Raw genomic sequence first — 20,371 nt, forward strand, 5'->3', positions numbered from 1 at the left:
GAATGGCAAGATAGCATCAAAATATTAATTAGAATTCGTTTTGAATTTGGGCCCAATAAAGTCTGAATTCAACTTGGAAAGTTGTATTCTACCAAAATAATTTTTCTCACCTCCATTTTAACTTACTTGCAGTAATTGTCCATTGCAGGACCCCTGTGAAGCACTAACTACTGCAATGAGCAAGAATGGGACAATGTGTGGTCACCAGGAACCATAAGAAAGACCTGCAATGAAAGTAGGGATATTAGAAATCAGGAAACTATTTTCTCAATGTTATTGCACCTAACTTGAGTCTTTATCACTAAAGTATTATTGGGAGCACAGAAGAGCCAAAAGTTTGTTTGGTTTGGTCTAAAAATCATTTGTCTTTAATGTTAAACACAAAGCATTTCTTTGAGTCCTTTCTCAGTCTTGTAGGTCAAGTGGAATATCACTACATTTATAAAGTTCTGGATACTGTTATGTTCTTACTCAGAACATTTGTTATTATTTCCGGTGATACCCGAAGAATAAAATAAATGACCATACAGCAACACATCTCAATAGGAGGTCAAAATGTCATGTAGAGTCAGGGAAACAAATTATTTCTGTCTACCTACTTCTGCTATGTTGTTGAAAGTGAAACTCCTGACCCTCATGGTTCTGGACATCCCTGTAGGAAAGATTGGCTCCACTGCATATTAGCTGCGGAGAACACAGTGGCTATGTCTGAATTGCTTTCCTTTATCACTCATAAACTATAAACTTACTATTAAAATTCTTTGCAACAATATTTTTTTTAACTTTCACTTTTCAAACATGAACCTAAGAATATTCATCTAGCTTCAAGTGCACACACAAACCCTACCTACTATCAAACAATTTTAGTTTGCTTTAAAGACTTCTGTTTTTTATTATTATTATTATTATTATTATTATTATTTATTATATTTGTATACCGCCCATCTCCCGAAGGACTCAGGGCGGTTCACAGTCAAAAAAAAACAACAGAAAACATATAATACATAAAAACAGCTAAAAGAATAGATAGTTAAATTCAATTGATGCTCTAACTTTTAAATACAAATTTAAAACCTCATTTAAACCCCTTTTTTAAAAATCCCAATTTAAAACTACATTCAAGCTAGTCCTGCTCTTCGAAACAGCAACGTCTTCAGCTCGCGGCGGAAGGACTTGAGATCGGGGAGTTGACGAAGCCCCAGAGGGAGCTCGTTCCAGAGGGAAGATTATTAGATGTGTATGTACACCTAATATGGCATTACAAAAGCAAAAATTAAAATCTGAATTAAAAATAAAACTGATAATACAATAGGTAGTAAAAAAAAATGCTTTAAAAGAAGTTTTAAAAAAGGCTCGGACAATCACAGCTGTGGTGCACGATCGTCGGAACCTCTTTTTTTACTTTTTTTAAAGCATTTTTTTACTACCTTTTCACCCAAATAGGTAGTAAAAATGCATTTTAAAAAGTAAAAAAAAAAGACTCCAATGATTACAGCTGTGGGATGTGATCATCGGAACCTTTTAAAAACTTTTTAAAGCATTTTTTTACTACCTTTTCACCCAAATAGGTAGTAAAAATGCATTTTAAAAAGTAAAAAAAAAAGACTCCAATGATTACAGCTGTGGGATGTGATCATCGGAACCTTTTAAAAACTTTTTTAAAGCATTTTTTGCTACCTATTTGCCCAAACAGGTAGTAAAAAGATGCTTTAAAAAAAGTAAAAAAAAAAAATCTCTGACGATCGCGCATCACAGCTGATCACCCCCCGCGCACGTGCTGTTCTACTTACCTTCCTTCCCATGCCTCCCTTTGGTGTACACTGCACATGCGTGTGCACACACATCTCGCATTTGGTGCATGGTACGTACCACACATGCACATGCACATCACATGTTTGGTGCACGACGCACATGCACAGCCACCAAACCGGTACTAAACCGGTTCAGATTTCACCACTGACTGTATATCCAAGAGTTTATTACTGTACAGGTCTGGATGGGGAGAAACAGACTCAAGCTCAATCCCTCCAAGACGGAGTGGCTGTGGATGCCGGCACCCTGGTACAGTCAGCTGCAGCCACGGCTGACTGTGGGGGGCAAGTTATTGGCCCCAATGGAAAGGGTGCGCAACTTGGGCGTCCTCTTGGATGGGTGGCTGTCGTTTGACGATCACTTGGCGGTCGTCTCCAAGAGGGCCTTCCACCAAGTACGCTTGGTTCACCAGTTGCGCCCCTTCCTTGACCGGGATGCCTTATGCACGGTCACTCATGCTCTTGTCACTTCCCATTTGGATTATTGCAATGCTCTCTACATGGGGCTGCCCTTGAAGTGCACCCGGAGGCTGCAGCTAGTCCAGAATGCAGCTGCGCGGGTAATAGTGGGAGCAACCCGTTGCTCCCATGTAACACCAATCCTGCGCAGTTTGCACTGGCTTCCTGTGGTCTTTCGGGTGCGCTTTAAGATTTTGGTTACCACCTTTAAAGCGCTCCATGGCTTAGGGCCCGGGTACTTATGGGACCGCCTGCTGTTACCCTATGCCTCCCACCGACCCGTACGCTCTCACAGAGAGGGCCTTCTCAGGGTGCCGTCCGCCAGACAATGTCGGCTGGCGGCCCCCAGGGGCAGGCCTTCTCTGTGGGAGCTCCTACGCTTTGGAACGAACTTCCCCCTAGTTTACGTCAAGTGCCTGATCTTCGGACCTTTCTCCGTGAGCTGAAAACGCATCTATTTATTCAAGCGGGACTGGCCTAATTAAATTTTAATCCGGGGTTATTTATATTTTAGGGTTTTTAAACTATTTTAAATGTTTTAAATTTTTTAAATTTTTGGCCATTTTGTAATATGTTTGTTTTAGCCTTGTTTTAATGTATATATTGCGCTTTTTTATTTGGCTGTACACCGCCCTGAGTCCTTCGGGAGAAGGGCGGTATAAAAATCGAATAAATAAATAAATAAATAAATATTAGACAGTTTATAAAGCAATTCTTTTTTAAGTACCTGTATAACCTATATATATTCATTTATAGGCTCATCTACAAATAAATTGACCCTCAAAATATCATGAAGAGGATAATCTATGGATTACCCATGGATAATCTTATTGTGCAAATTAAAACATGCAAAGGATCAACGGGCCTCTGTGGCTCAGACTGCTAAGACAGTCTGTTATTAACAGCAACTGCTTGCAAATTACTGCTGGTTCAAGCCCCACCAGGCCCAAGGTTGACTCAGCCTTCCATCCTTTATAAGGTAGGTAAAATGAGGACCCAGATTGTTGGGGGCAATAAGTTGACTTTGTATATAATATACAAATGGATGAAGACTATTGCTTGACATAGTGTAAGCCGCCCTGAGTCTTCGGAGAAGGGCGGGATATAAATGCAAATTTTTTAAAAAACTTATTTACAAGTGATAGATTTTTTACAATTTTGGTTAAAAACCCAAGGATCATCTTATCGATGGATGAGCTTATACCAAAGTATATCTGGTTCAGCAATTATGGACCTAACTCTTAGTTTGTTCTGAAGATGGTGTATTATAACAGCAGTTATTTAAAATATGATTTTACTATATAAAAGATGTCACCTGATAATGTATTAGATCTCTGTAAATCAAACCTGATTAAATACATAACAAAATGGAAAATGGGCAAAAGAGTTTCATTTGAGCTACTTCAAGCTTTGATTTGAATATTTGTTCATTAGCTAAAATGGGAAGCATCTCATTTTTTACAGGATGAGGTAAAAATATCAGGAATAGGTCCTTGACTCTTTTGCTCACAACAAAATACCTTATGCCACCAGACTTGAAATTCTAAGCTTAGAAAACTTAGAACTACCCCGCCTTCAGTATGACCTAAGCGTAGCTCATAAAATTATCTGCTACAATGTCCTGTCAATGACTACTTCAGCTTCAACCACAACAATACATAAGCACCCAATAGAGACAAACTTAAAGTGAACCGCTCCAAACTCGATTGCAGAAAATACGACTTCAGCAACAGAGTGATCAATGCCTGGATTGCACTACCTGACTCTGTGGTTTCTTCCCCAAACTCCCAAAATTTTAATTTAAGTCTGACCTCACCCCATTCCTAAGAGGTCCATAAGGGGCATGCATAAGAGTACCAGCATGCCTACAATCCCTGTCCTAATGTTCCCTTTTTTTGTATTCATTTTATGTATTCAATTCATGCTTATACTTATCTATATTATCTAATACATACTTGACAAAATAAATAAATAAATATAATCCTTTACTGTAGTGGTTCTCAAATTGTGGTCCACAGACTCCTAGGGGGTATTGTGGAGTAACAAGAGGGCAGGCACATCTGACTGGCAATCTTGGAAAGTACCCCCTGGTTCAGGTCATCAGATGTTTGAACAGGCAAAGTAAGACAAAGACAATTAGAAAGCAGTATAAATGAGGGGAAGGAAACACAAACTGTTTAAGTTTCTTGGCATCCACAACCAAAATTACAGTAGAAAGTTGTAAATAAAATGTACTTAAGCCTACATAGACATGAGATTCCTTTTACCAGTATTAGAAAGACTGGTTTTTCAATTGCAGGAATGTGCTAGAGCCAGTTAAGATGCAAAAGCTTTCAGTCTGTAACTGATTAAGGTCTTGTCCTTTCATGCAGCAGGACAAGCTGGCTGGAGGCTACTAATCAACTAATTAAAGGCACAGAACAGAGCTTGTTAACTTATGGTTAGCACTTAAGGAAGTGCTGCCCCACACAGAGCAAAGCTGCTCAGGAAGAGTAAGGTTTTTAGACACTAAAACACACACACACACAGCCAGACAATATCTAATTTTATGGCTATGCTTTCTGAAAGGAGGACATGAGGAATAAGAAGACATGTCCACCTTTTGCCAGAGGTCTGATAACTCTATCCCTGGCATACTAGCAAGACCCAAGTATTTCTGCAGTATTGTCAGGCCAGGAAGCCATCTTTTTTTTGTTTTTTTTTTGTTTACATTTATACCCCGCCCTTCTCCGAAGACTCAGGGCGGCTTACAATGTATAAGGCAATAGTCTCATTCTATTTGTATATTTTTTTACAAAGTCAACTTATTGCCCCCCCAACAATCTGGGTCCTCATTTTACCTACCTTATAAAGGGTGGAAGGCTGAGTCAACCTTGGGCCGGGCTCGAACCTGCAGTAATTGCAGGCTCTGTATTTTTAATAACAGGCTTCTCTATTGCCTGAGCTATCCCGGCCCAATCTTTTGCATTGGGCTTTCAGGCCTGCCACATTTCCTATTGGGGGAAACTGGGAGGGGGATTGTATGGAACAGGGGAGATATATGGTCATAATAACATTCCTTTCTCAGAGAGTCAAGGACATCTTGCCCTGCACCTGAAGGAGTGTGACTGGGAGGCATCGCCAGATGGGATGGTGGTTTGATTTGACCATGTGATGAACATGTGGGTACTGGGCAGGGACCTGGACTTTCATTTGGGTGGGGAAAACCTGGAAGCTTTCAGATTCGGGTTTTCCCAGATGTGCCAATATGACATAGTTTACTGATAATATTCTCTGACAGATGACTTATACTAGCAGGGGTGACAGTCACAATCTGGTATAAATACAGTGACACTGAGTGCCAAGTCATGGAGAAAGAGGCTGGCATAGAAGGGAAAAAAAGGAGTTTATAAGTCTGATATTGCCTATTATTTATAAAATTTGGCCTGGCACTTCTAGGTGTTGGCCTAGCAGCCATTTTCTGATTTTTGAGACCTTTAAAGCTGCTCATTCATGCACATTTGAAACAGTTAATCCAAGAGTGCTGCCCGGACTAGTCCGCTTTGTGTCTTTATTCAATGTGCAGAAAGCCAAGGTGAATTAGTGGCAACACTAATACAGAAGTAAGTGAATAAACAAACAAAACCCCTCTCTTATTTCTTCTAACCAGGTTTAAGGCTGATGACATTGAGAAAGTAAAGAGCTTACAAAGTAAAGTCCCAGCTGTATTAACCTAGCACCTGTAAGGAGCTCTGGCAGACGAAGAGTCTAATATTGTGACAAAATTTACTACCCACCACTTAGGAAGCTCCTTATACCACTCAGCCTTCCCACCTCTTTCTCCATATATAGAAATAAAATGGCAGCAGTTTTGTTAACAATCCCAGAAGCAGAGAAAAAAAAGTCATTCAATTGATAACCCTCTTTGAAATGCCACAAAACACTTTGCAGCCATCTCCTTCAACCTGTTGCTTTGAAACAGATCCCTGCTTCGGTTTGAAAACCGTTGTAGCTAAAGAATTCTGTTGAAACTTTCAAAGCTGGTCAATGATCAAAATCAAGCAACAAAACATTGTTGTATGATGTTTGCAACTGTGTTCACCTGCCAGAATCGCTTGTGCCAGACAAAATGAAATAGTGTATTTGGGCCAAATGTTTGTCAAACTGAGGCATTCCTTCACAAGCTTTGTTCTCTTCTTAAAGCCACGTGCATCAAAACTGCAACGCAAATAAACTTTTGCTTTACAGAGTTAAAAATCTGATCTTACCACAAGCAAGCAATCAGGAAAAAAAAGTATTAACAAAACCTAATCTCCTGTGAAAGCTAAAACATCCTTCCAAAATATCAAAGTTCAGTTACAACTGAAATGCTGGGCACAGCAATTGCACTGATTTGGAGGAGAGCCCAGAAAAACGAACATGATTCTTAAAAGCCGTATTGATGAAGCCTTAGGAACCCCAATTGACCAGGCATCTGATAGGAATTGCACTGCATTGAAACCCAGTTATTTGAACAGATGTGGCATAATTGGTTCCAAGTTTATTTCTCTGATCTCACTACCAGAGAAGAGAGTTGTAGTTGTGGTTTGATCTTACACTGAATTGCTGCCTCTCTTAATTGTGGATAACAGGCACAGTATCCCTTAAGAAAAGTATTATATATAAGACTTCCGGTTTGGCACCGTAGGTGATGGCGGTGATCTTTACGATCACCAACCTCTGGATTTTGTGGAATCGCTAGGACAGCTTAAATCTGCAGTCCAGCGGTTCGAAAAACCCTCTCTTCGGGAGAAGAGGAGGGGGTGAGCTGAGGGCAGAGGTTGAATTTCCCTAAAGCCCCTGAGAAAAAAGGGGTTTGAAGGGTTAAGTTCCCTCCAGCAACCCGAAGAGCTCCAGATCCGAGGATTCTTCTGCTTGGGCGGAACCAATCACCACGACCAAACGCCGAGATTTATTTTGGACAATAAAGGATTATACCGGACAGAACGAAAGTGGGAGAACTTTATGCAAGTAGCCAAGCCGATTCCCCGATACTTTGTAACAAGTTTGAAAACAGCAAGAAAATGGAGGCGAATTGTTAACAAGTTAACGAGTGGAAAGCGAAAGTGATACTTTCACCGTTTGTCTGCAGTTGGTAATTTGCATGTTACTTGCTGCTTTAACTTTTTAACTCTTTGCTGCCTAGAATCTAGGAGATTTTCTTTTAAATATTGCTTTAAAAAAGCTTTAAAGGACTGTGTTTCCCAGAGGTTAAGAAGATTTAAACTGAATATTAAGTTGGAAATAAATAAATAATTTTATAGAAGATGGCAGCCAAACAATTAAAGTCTACTGTAACAAAGGGCTCTGGAATCTCCTCAGCTGGTGCCTCTCCAGCTCATACAGTGGAGACTAGAACATTGAACTTAGAGGCGGTACAAGAGAATTTAAAAGACTTTATGCAAGAAAAATTTAAAGTAATAACTGACGAGATGTTGGAAATGAAAGAGCAGATATCAGAAATTCAAGTGGGAAATAAAGAAGTTAAGAAGGATTTGTAATTGCAGTACAAAGTTTGGCAAATAATGTGATTTTATTGGAAGGGAGGTTGAAGAAATTAAGCAACATAATTCAAAATTAGATAATAAAATGGCTGAATTTCAAAGTAAAATGGAAAAACAGATGATGAAATAGTTTTGATACAATACAGAAATATGGAATTTGCTCTAAGAATTCGTGGTCTGAAAGAGAATAAAGAAGAGGATTTAAGGAAATTTTTTCTGAAGTATTTGCTGAGATATTAGCAGCTCGTCCAGCAGATGTGGCTTATCAAATTGATAAAATATATCGTGTGAATTCTTGGATAGCAAGGCAAAAAAAGTTGCCAAGGGATGTTGTTATTTATTTTACAAATAGAACAGTGAGAAATCAGATTTTGCAAGCCTCATATAAGGGGGAGAAGATTCAGATTGCTGGTCAGGATATTTTAATATTAAAGGAAATTCCACCAAAAATGTTAAGGGCTAGAAAGGAATTTGCTTTCCTGGTGAATGAACTTAAAAAACGTCAGATTGAATATAGATGGGATATTCCAACTGGTATAATAGTATATTATGCAGGGAAAGTACATCGTCTCAATACAGTTGGAAAAGCAGAGAATTTTATGTTGAGGCATTAAAGTTGGAAGTCTTTCTCCACTGGATGCTAGAAGAAGGAGACTGAAGTGAAGGAAAGAGAAGTGAAGCAGGTTCAAGAACAGATTGCGATGGAAGAAGATTTATTACAAGTGTTGGAAATACCTATGACGGGTCCAGATTCAAAAGAACAAAGGCTGACAAGAGCTGCTGCTAAACGCAAGGAACAAGAGATGAAGGCACAACAACAACTGGCAACTACTACAACGGAAACAGTGGGAGGAGCAAGGCCTAAAGCAAAATGTGATTTGCGGCTAGTGTTCCAAAAGTTTCCTTTGGCCGATAATGGCAATTAAACTATTATCTTGGAATGTTAATGGTTTGAATTCACCGCAGAAGAGAAGGAAAGTATTTCATTATTTGAAACAATTTAAAAATGACATTACTTGTTTACAAGAAACACATATTAGATCTTTAGACCAGAAATATTTGATAAATTCAAAACTGGGAGTACATTTTGTTGCCTCCTCTTTGGAGAAAAAAAATGGTTTAGTTATATATATAAAGAAGGATATATCAGCAAAATTAATTGAGGTGGATAAGCAAGGAAGATACATTGCTATTGAACTCTTGTTGGAGGGAAAGAAGACATTATTAATAGGAGTTTATGCTCCGAATCAACAACAAGAAAATTTTTTCAAGTTTTTACATAAAAGAATAGTATTTTGGGATTATAAATCATATATATTAATGGGTGATTGGAATGGTGTGTTGGATACTCAAAAAGACAAAAAAAGCTTAAGGAAGATATCAAGCCGGGCGAAATTACCAAAGGCTTTTTTTGAAATGATGGAGGACTTGGAATTAAGAGATATTTGGAGAGAACATAATACAGAAGAGAGGGATTTAAGGAAATTTTTCTGAAGTATTTGCTGAGATATTAGCAGCTCGTCCAGCAGATGTGGCTTATCAAATTGATAAAATATATCGTGTGAATTCTTGGATAGCAAGGCAAAAAAGTTGCCAAGGGATGTTGTTATTTATTTTACAAATAGAACAGTGAGAAATCAGATTTTGCAAGCCTCATATAAGGGGAGAAGATTCAGATTGCTGGTCAGGATATTTTAATATTAAAGGAAATTCCACCAAAAATGTTAAGGGCTAGAAGGAATTTGCCTTCCTGGTGAATGAACTTAAAAAACGTCAGATTGAATATAGATGGGATATTCCAACTGGTATAATAGTATATTATGCAGGGAAAGTACATCGTCTCAATACAGTTGGAAAAGCGAGAGAATTTTATGTTGAGGCATTAAAGTTGGAAGTCTTTCTCCACTGGATGCTAGAAGAAGGAGACTGAAGTGAAGGAAGAGAAGTGAAGCAGGTTCAAGAACAGATTGCGATGGAAGAAGATTTATTACAAGTGTTGGAAATACCTATGACGGGTCCAGATTCAAAAGAACAAAGGCTGACAAGAGCTGCTGCTAAACGCAAGGAACAAGAGATGAAGGCACAACAACAACTGGCAACTACTACAACGGAAACAGTGGGAGGAGCAAGGCCTAAAGCAAAATGTGATTTGGCTAGTGTTCCAAAAGTTTCCTTTGGCCGATAATGGCAATTAAACTATTATCTTGGAATGTTAATGGTTTGAATTCACATGAAGAGAAGGAAAGTATTTCATTATTTGAAACAATTTAAAATGACATTACTTGTTTACAAGAAACACATATTAGATCTTTAGACCAGAAATATTTGATAAATTCAAAACTGGGAGTACATTTTGTTGCCTCCTCTTTGGAGAAAAAAAATGGTTTAGTTATATATATAAAGAAGGATATATCAGCAAAATTAATTGAGGTGGATAAGCAAGGAAGATACAATGCTATTGAACTCTTGTTGGAGGAAAGAAGACATTATTAATAGGAGTTTATGCTCCGAATCAACAACAAGAAAATTTTTCAAGTTTTACATAAAAGAATAGTATTTTGGGATTATAAATCATATATATTAATGGGTGATTGGAATGGTGTGTTGGATACTCAAAAGACAAAAAAGCTTAAGGAAGATATCAAGCCGGGCGAAATTACAAAGGCTTTTTGAAATGATGGAGGACTTGGAATTAAGAGATATTTGGAGAGAACATAATACAGAAGAGAGGGATTTTACCTTCTTTTCTGATAGGCACCAATCATTTTCGAGGATTGATTTTATTTTGATTACTAATGATTTGTATTCTAGAGTGAAGAAGACGAAGATTTGTTCAAGAACTTTATCTGATCATAGTCCAGTTTGGATTGAATTTGATCGGGAAAAGGAGGCTAGGAGATCATGGAGGTTGAATGAGAATTTGTTTAAATATGAACAAAATGTAAATGAATGTAAAAAACAAATGAAAGAATTTTTTATTATGAATATGAAAAAAGAGACATCTATAGAGATGATTTGGGACTCCAGTAAGGCTTATATGAGAGGAAATCTTATACAAATGGACTCTTAAAGTATCAAATCTGGCAGAAATGGCAAAAATCTCTGCTTACTTGAAAGACTATACACAAGAAAAATATATTTTAGAATGGAAAATGTGGATTGATTATATTCAAAATAAGTATCAGATAAAAAAATATCAAATAGCATATGAGTAAATTTAGGAAATAATTTGTATTAGATATATTTTTGAAGGAGAGGGGAATTGAGAGTGTGAATAAGCGTGGAGAGACTAGAGATTATAATTTAGGATTTTAGATTATGATTGTTAGTTTTGATACCCTGCATTTTGTTCTGGGAAGTCGGGGTGGGGGTGGGGGTAAAGGGAAGGAATTGGGGGTTGAGGTTAGTGATGGAGTGATGGTTAATGTACAGGGATTATTGAAGATGTATAAATATAATTAATGTAGGGTCGGGTCTGACCAGTTGCCATTTTAGAACGGTGGGAGGAAAAAGAGAGTAGGAGGTAGGAAAGAGGAGGAGAGGAAGGAAGAGGGGTAGAAGAGGGAGAAGAGTGTAGGGTGGAGGGAGGAGAGGAGGTAGATAAGAGAAGGAGAGGAAGGTTTGGAAAGTAAAAGAAGGTAGAAGAGGGAAGAAGGTTAAAAAGGGGGGTGGTGACTGGGCAGGCCCGACTAATTGTATATAACTGTACATTGGATGAATTATTTGATAAGATTGTAAAAATAAAACTTTTTTTTATAATAAAAGAAAAGTATTATATATTTTCCCCAGTTACCCAGAACTTGAGCAGTCAAAACACTATTTAACAATAACTTGCTATTAATAGTAGGGCTGTCAAATATGGACTCTAAACACCAGATGACAAGCACATAGCAAAAAGATCCTGATAACTTTGCTAACACCTAGTGTTTCTCCATATATTCTGGAGTAAAGGCTTATTTGACTACTTATTTGTCTATTAGATTCACACTTTTTCTTTCACTGGGCAGCTAAAGAGATAGCCTTCCCTACTCTTCCCACTTTGGGCTAAAAGAATATGTGGTGCAACGTCTCCAGATGGCTTCCATGGCTGACAATGGACTAGAACCTGGCTCTCCCTCTTCCAAATCTAATGCCTTAATTGCTACTGCTAAATAATATTAATTAACTGTTAATAATCACATCTTCATTTATTGCAGTTATACATATTTCCAATGATTTCGAATACAGGTAGTCCTTACTTAATGACACTACTTGGTACCAGAAACTCCATCATTTAGCAACCATTCAGTTACAATGGGGATGAAAAAGAAGCATTACAATCAATCCTTGCCTTACAAACCCTTACAACTTTCACAGGTCAGTAAAGCAAAGGAAAGCTGAACAAAACCATAAGCACCAGTGGTGGGATTCAAATTTTTTTACTACTGGTTCTGTGGGCGTGGCTTGATGGGAGTGGCATGGCATGGCTTGATGGGCATGACAGGGGGAGGATACTGTAAAATCTCTATTCCCTCCCCACTCCAGAGGAAGGATACTGTAAAATCTCCATTCCTTCCCCACTCCAGGGGAAGGTTACTGCAAAATCCGCATTTCCTCCCGATCAGCTGGGACTCTGGAGGCAGAGAATAGATGGGAGTGGGGTCAGTCAGAGGTGGTATTTACAGGTTCTCTAAACTACTTAAAATTTCTGCTAATAGTTCTCCAGAACTGGCCGGAACCTGCTGAATACCATCTCTGGTAAGCACAGTTGCTATGACTAAGCTGCCGGTCCTATTTGTGGTTGCTAAATAACAACTACCTGAACATGAACATGAATACTAACAGAAGTCTATAAGAACGTGAATACTAACAGAAGTCTATAAGAACATGGTAACCACTGTTTATTAAATTTTGAGAAGGTTGGAAAATTTACCAAATGATTTACCAAAACAAGAGTGGATGAACAATATTAAAAAAAGAAGATAAACAGAAGTCAAAGGAACCATGAGAAAAAATGGAAAACATTCATCTTTTGTAATCTGATGCTCACCAGATGCTGGTTGGTAATGATATCATAAAAAATAGAAAACATCACCACTAGCAACTATGAAAAACCATTAAACATGATGTTGTCCCCCCTTCTCTCTTTGCCTTAATTTACAAATCTTTCCATGTTAATTTTTCAGAACTTGAAGCACTAAGTAAAAGAAACAGAGTTCAGCGGAGTTATTTTTGCAGTATTTCATGTGTTCCTGTGTGTATTTAGAAACTCCCAGCCCACAGGCCAGATGTGTCACACGCTCGCCACACCCACGCCTGGTTTAGCGAAGGGGGGAAAATCCCAATACATCACATGATGCCGCCAAGACGATGGGAGTTTGACATCCCAGATTAAGAACACGAACCCTAAGTGATTTGATAACTTTGACAGGCATCAAACTAACCTCTCGGAGAATTTGCCTTTGTATCTGTTTTCTGGAAGGCTGCAAGATTGATTCATCTCTGTGGAATGGCCCTCCATGCTTTCAGTCTACAATGGGCTTCCTTTGCTATAATCTTTGGAAGAGAATGGAAAGCATGCAAATAAAATGAATAGCTTGCTTATGCCATTAGAAATATTGTCTTTTGGACTGAGCTGTATTAAATAAATCATTTCTTCTTTTTTAGTGCTTCTTAGTAATATATTTGAATGTTACCCCAGGCTCTATGAATAGCCAGTTGTTCTACAAAGTCTGGTTGGGGGAAGGTGTCACTGGAAAGATCATACATCTGGGCAGTTCTCATGAGAATCTTCCTTTCCTCTCCTCTTACACTGTTCAAATTAAATACATATTTCCAATGATGGAAAATCAGATGTACTCTTGAACTGAGCCCAAGACTCGCATGCCCCTTCTCTTATCCTCACCATTATTCTCTTCTGATAGTTACCTGGTGTATTCTTCCTGAAGTGAATAAAATTGCCCAAGATATAAATCCTCTCAGCCAAAAGTCTGAGTGCACCACAAATGAGACCGCAGAGTACAATTTGGGGAAAGCAAAAAGAATGAGATTGTTGACAGAAAGAGCAAATTGCAGCTATAAAACAAAGACTTGATAGCCTTCTCATATAAAATCCATGGTGAGGATTTAACTGTGGATGTATCTGGATTCTTCTTCAAGTCCTGAAGTGCTGTGAAGAGAGGGGTATTCCTTGGAGGGAAAAGCAAAGAAGCACATACCAAAGATATATACTCTCTCAGGATCACCCAAGGCTTGAAGATCATCTCAGCTGCACAGCTAAAATATTATACTGGGCAATTGGGATGTAGAAAGATGCTAGAGGCAGATGATCACTTTAGTGACAATGGTAAAAGCATTGTTTCATGCTGCGTGGGAGAAAGCAACAGTAAACACTCTTGGGTTTTAGCAAGATGCCACATATATAGACAAGATAAAAGTGATTGACAACATTGCACTGGATGATAGGCCCCTTAGGTCAGATGGAACTCAACTTATTATTGAGAAAGTACTGAGTTTTTCAGAGTATTAATGGCATTTATGATCCAGTTAAATTAAAGCCTTTGGGAGGTCTAGTTGCTGATAGTGCAGTGCAGGAAAGGAAAGTCCCAAAGTGCAAAGACAGAATTAAAAAACATAGGACATAATAAAGCTTGAACAGGGGAAACACAGTGAACGATTAAATGAATTCACTGTGCTGGGCATCAGTGAATTGAAATGGACTGGAATTACATCGTTTCAGTCAGAAGATCAAACTGTTTACTATCAAGGGCATGAAAAACTAAGAAAAATGCCATTGCTTTCATAGCCAGGAAAAATACAGCAAAGATAGTATATACAGTATAATCAATGACCAAAAATTGGTCAGTTGGGCCATGGGTAACCCTTTAATATGACAACTATCCACATTTATGCTGCTTGTGGTTGGAGAATGGAATGCTAACATTACAAATTCTAAAAAGGTTGCCCCATTCTGCCTAGAAAACAGAAATAATTTGGCCAATCCAATGATTTCTTCATTGCTAACACATCTTTCAAACAACCCAATGACATACAGTGTGTGCATGTATATGTATGTGTGTGCCTATGTGTACACACACGTACACATGGGTGTCACCAGATGAACTACACAAAAATCAAATTGATTAAATTATTGGAATTATTGATAGAAGAGTTATATATATTATATTGTTCTGAAATTTACACAGTATATTATTTTGATAAAATCCTACGGCATTTCAGGACCCCTCCACAATTGGATAACAGCTTTCCTGTCAAACAGACAACAAGTGGCCAAAATTCGCAATGCTCTATCAAATTTGGTCGCCGCGATGTAAAAAAGATGCTGAGACTCTAGAAAGAGTGCAGAGAAGAGCAACAAAGATGATTAGGGGACTGGAGGCTAAAACATATGAAGAACGGTTGCAGGAACTCGGTATGTCTAGTTTAATAAAAAGAAGGACTAGGGGAGACACGATAGCAGTGTTCCAATATCTCAGGGGGTGCCACAAAGAAGAGGGAGTCGGGCTGTTCTCCAAAGCACCTGAGGGTAGAACAAGAAGCAATGGGTGGAAATTAATCAAGGAAAGAAGCAACTTAGAACTAAGGAGAAATTTCATGACAGTTAGAACAATTAATAAGTGGAACCACTTGTCTGCAGAAGTTGTGAATGCTCCAACACTGGAAATTTTTAAGAAAATGTTGGATAACCATCTGACTGAGATGGTGTAGGGTTTCCTGCCTGGGCAGGGGGTTGGACTAGAAGGCCTCCAAGGTCCCTTCCAACTCTGTTGTTATATTATAAATCCTGTTCCTGTCAAAAGTGGCGATCCCCAAGGCAGCATTCTTGGACCAACACTCTTCATAGTATACATTAATGATCTCTATGACCATATTACAAGTAATTGTGTTCTCTTTGCTGATGATGTCGAACTATTTAACACCACCAACAATACAGCTACCGTTCAAAAAGACATTGACTTTGTATCTGAATGGTCTAAAACTTGGCAACTCCAAATCTCAACCAGAAAATGCTCAGTCTTACATATTGGAAAAAAGAACCTAAACACTAAGTACAAGCTTGATGGACATTACCTTACAGATGACCCCCATCCTGTTAAAGACCTTGGAGTTTTCATATCAAATGATCTAAGTGCCAAAGCCCACTGCAACTACATCGCAAAAAAGGCTTTAAACCTAATCTTGCGTAGCTTTTTCTCCAAAAACACTACACTAACACTTCTCCAAAAACACTACACTAACACTACACTAACATTTGCTAGACCAATTCTTGAATACAGCTCGACTGTCTGGAACCCATACCACATTTCTGACATCAATACAATTGAACGTGTCCAGAAATATTTTACAAGAAGAGTTCTCCACTCCTCTGAATACAACAAAATACCTTATGCCACCAGACTTGAAATCCTGGGTTTAAAAAATTTAGAACTACGCCGCCTTCAACATGACCTGACTTTAACTCATTGAATCATCTATTACAATGTCCTTCCTGTCGAAGACTACTTCAGCTTCAATTGCAACTATACACGAGGACACAATAGATTTAAGCTTAATATTAACCGCTCCAATCTTGATTGCAGAAAATATGACTTCAGGAACAGAGTTGTTAATGCTTGGAATAAACTACCTGACTCTGTGGTCTCTTCCCCAAATCCCCAAAGCTTCAACCAAAAACTGTCTACTATTGACCTCACCCCATTCCTAAGAGGTCTGTAAGGGGCATGCATAAGAGCACAAGCATGCCTACCGTTCCTGTCCTATTGTTTCCTTTCATTATATCCAATTAATATAGTTATTACATACTCATACTGATATATATGCTTATATATTGTATAGTTATTTCATGCTTATGCTTATATATACTGTGTGACAAAATAAATAAATAAATATCAAATATGTATCAAAATGTTTATGTATTAGATGATATATAATGCTGATAAATTAAATTAATATTTAAAGATCCTCCTAAAGACCAAACTGTGATTATATTTACTATGCTGCATCATACATTATAAGTATATATGATAATCATTCTTGCTTAACTTTGATTAAACTTTATATTGTGAATACAGTATATACTGTTATTTTGCCATTGTTGCCTATATATATCTCTCTGTGTGTTGTTGTTTTTCTTGTTGTTGTTGTTATTGTTGTTGCTTCAAATCAGAAATGTATTCCTAAATTTGTTAAGCTTTATGCTAGCATAAACTAAATTAAACCAGAATAATCTAAATCTAACACTGATGCATAGAAGGTCTCCAACTCAAGGTTATTCTTTTCCATCTTCTCTGAATTTACAATTAAACCTTGTGAATTCATGTGTTATTTTAGTCAGATCTCCAAAACAATGCACAGGATTGATTCAAGGCTGAAAATAAATTCTGAAGAGATCATAGAACATTTGTGTCACAATAAATTTTAGCTTAAGAGTCTACGTGGGGGGAAATAAATTACCCAGGCAACATAATTTTTATGATGAATAGTTAAATGCTGTGCCAATCCAGTAACATGTCAGTTGGGCCATATTTTGTTTCCTCCATACAGGAAACAAACAGTTTAGTTCCAGCTCCAACAGTTTAGTTCCAGCTGTTTCTATCAGTTTCCATATTTTTGAGAGCACGAAACTGATCACTACTGATAATGTTCTCCTATAAATGTATTTTAGCCTTTGATATTCCAAATACTCAGACTATTGAACAAAATTCAATTTCTTGAGGAAAGTCTGCCAATCATACCTGTTCTCAAATTGGTTGGTAATCTTGTAATGCAGCAAAGGTACATAAGATACTTTTAAAAACGTAATCCCTCACTGTACCCACTGTCTTTGTCTTCCCTTTGTAGTTCAAAAGTGAGCTTTCCTGAGTGACAAAAAACACTTTTCAGAGCAATTCAACCATAAGAAGAAACTGATTTATTCCTCAGCCTACTCGTATTTGTTACCTTTAGCAATCAGATGGTCAGCTGTCAATAATGAATCAGATATCCCTCCTGGGATAAAAGAGGTAAGATCCAACAGAGCATCCACATATTTATCTGTTGTAAAATACCTCAGTGGATGAAAACATAGATGCTTTCTTGCAATGCAGAGAACAGAGAAGATACATTTCAATATAAGGCTCAATTATAGTCTTGCTAGCAAAATGAATTAATGCATCAGCAAGTCTTGAACTGGCACATTCTTTCCACACTACAGTAACTTCCACCTTAGAGTAACTAGATTTTTATGATGTCCATTTTTGATATGATAAAGTGCAACAGAAGTGCAACCTTTTGAAACTGTATTTTGGGTCATTTCCTGAATTGCATATTATCTTGACTTGCTGGATTATTTAGATATTCCTTTAAATACCAAAGGTGCAAAAAAAAAAAAGAATTCAAATCAGAAACTGCAGGAAGTTATTCTGTTTCATTTCTGTTTCTTACTGTTATCTAAATAACAATTATGAAGGCAGCAGAACTGAATACAGAACAACAGAGTTGGAAGCGACTTTGGAGGTCTTTAGTTCAACCCCCTGCTCAAGCAGGAGACCCTATACCATAATTATCCAGTTCCTTCTTAAAAGCATCCACTGTTGGACATCCTACAAATTCTGAAGGCAAGTTGTTCCACTGGTTGGCTGTTCTTACTGTCAGGAAATTTCTCCTTCATTCTAGGTTGCTTCTCTCTTCATTCAGTTTCCATCCTTTGCTTCACATCTTGCCTTCTGGTGCTTTGGAAAATAGGTTGACTCCCTTTTCTTTGCGGCAGCCTCTCAAATATTGCAACACTGCTATCATGTCATCCCTAGTCCTTCTTTTCACCAGACTAGCCATACCCAATGCCTGCAACTGGTCAACTCCTCAATCATTTTTGTCACTCTTCTCTGCACTCTTTCTAGGGTTTCAATATCTTTTTTATAGTGTGGTGACCAAAACTGAATGCAGTATTCCAAGTGTGGTTTTACCATCCTTTGTTCAAATGTCATATGATGAAATTGTTCCATGTATCCAAATTTCCTACTTTGGCACCATTTCAACATAGGAGGTATTAAAAACTAACTCAGGACTGGAGTGTATTCTTAAAATCACAATGTATGCATCATCTGGCAAAAATGTGATGTAAGATCCCCTTGAAAAACTTCCAAATCAGAAAATATTGAAAATATTCTATGTTTTGCTAAAAATTCAAAAAATGTTCCTAAGGAAAGATGAATAAAGGATGGAGCTAACACAGCTAAGGTAGTACCTTGAAAACTTGAATGGAATGTCAATTGGTATCCCATTAAATACACTGGATGATTTAGCATAATAAATCTTCCCCTTATTTTATGAGAGGTGCCATGAAAGGTGCCATTTCATAAAATAAGATGCAGCAAAGTTCACCTCTATGGACAAAAAAAGTAAGCATGCAATGAGGGGAAGATTTATTATGCTAAATCATCAGGTGTATTTAATGGGATACCAATTGCAGACTGAAATATAATCTAATCTACCACACTTTAGGATTTGAAAATAGAAAACAAGATTAACTTTTGCTTTTGTTTAAACATCAGGCTTCATATAAAATAAATAGATTATTAAAGTTGATTCAATTGTAAAGCGATTGTCATATGCTGGGGAAAATTTTAAGCTTGAATATGATAAGCAAATAAGTGATGGATTCAACTAGAAAATACAGATTGAAGAAAAGCTAAAAGCTTCAGTTTCGTTCTAAATTCACCAGATTTTGGATAAGACATAAATGAGTTGATTGTAGCTTTAAATCAATTTATAAGCACTTCAAATAGTAGCCTTTCAGGTAAGAAATCAAATAGCACATTGTCAGAGTATGCCTTTGAGTTATATGTGAGGTAAGTTATTAATGACCTTGGAGTTTGTTTCCACTGTAGCCCAGAATCATGTAAGAATGCCTGTTTTGGTTTCTTTTGGTAATTACAGATTATATTCTCTTTTTTACCACAGTAAATTACTGTGGTTGTTTCTATAATAATTTGTGGTGTATAAACTAATTCTGTATCAAGATGGTTTTAAATAAATAAAGGATAAAGCTGTGGTCTAATTCTGCAAATATTTTATCAGTGTGGTTAGCTTCAAAGATATAAATTATATGTATTATTTGCCTGTTCAAGTGGAGACAAGACAAATTTATTAAAAGACAAAGAATTGGCACTTAAACTTAAAAAAACTGTTTTCCTGTACATGAATCTTTTCCTTTTTCCCATTCTTCTTCCACTTAGAAACAAGCTACTGTTTTCTAGAAAAATCCAATTGTCAATGCAGTAATTCTTGATAAATTTCAGAAAAAATCACGTATTTCTCATAATCTGAGCAAATATTACCACTTTTACCTATCATTTGACAAATGGACACCAAAAGCTTGACCACCATATTTACTTGGCCATGCTGAGAGTTTCCTCTTTTTAGAACCAAAGAGCCTTCCAAAACCATATAGTCACCTATACTTTCCTTGATCTTGTCCTTCAATAATTTAAAATCCTAATCTCTGACTTTTAAATATATAAACTTCATTCTTTTCAGAATATCGATTGGATATGACTTTTCCAAATATACTTATTGTTATCACCATCTGTGAACATTTTA

The 20,371-nt window shown here is 37.3% G+C and overlaps 1 protein-coding gene across 8 annotated transcripts in view; it reads right to left on the minus strand.

The window, feature by feature from the left end:
- The window catches only part of FBLN2 (fibulin 2), a 173,640-nt gene that overhangs the window by 120,299 nt on the left and 32,970 nt on the right, over positions 1 to 20,371 (minus strand). For 4 of the 8 annotated variants that reach the window (XM_058165750.1, XM_058165751.1, XM_058165753.1 and 1 more), the window contains exon 2: positions 127 to 224. The gene's annotated coding sequence lies outside the window, so the exon portion shown is untranslated. Of the gene's footprint in view, positions 1 to 110; positions 225 to 4,259; positions 4,283 to 20,371 lie in introns of those variants that run through there. The other 4 variants (XM_058165756.1, XM_058165757.1, XM_058165758.1 and 1 more) reach the window with 2 other exon arrangements.

Source organism: Ahaetulla prasina, chromosome 2 (genome assembly GCF_028640845.1).
Source record: "Ahaetulla prasina isolate Xishuangbanna chromosome 2, ASM2864084v1, whole genome shotgun sequence".
Taxonomy (NCBI): Eukaryota; Metazoa; Chordata; class Lepidosauria; order Squamata; family Colubridae; genus Ahaetulla; species Ahaetulla prasina.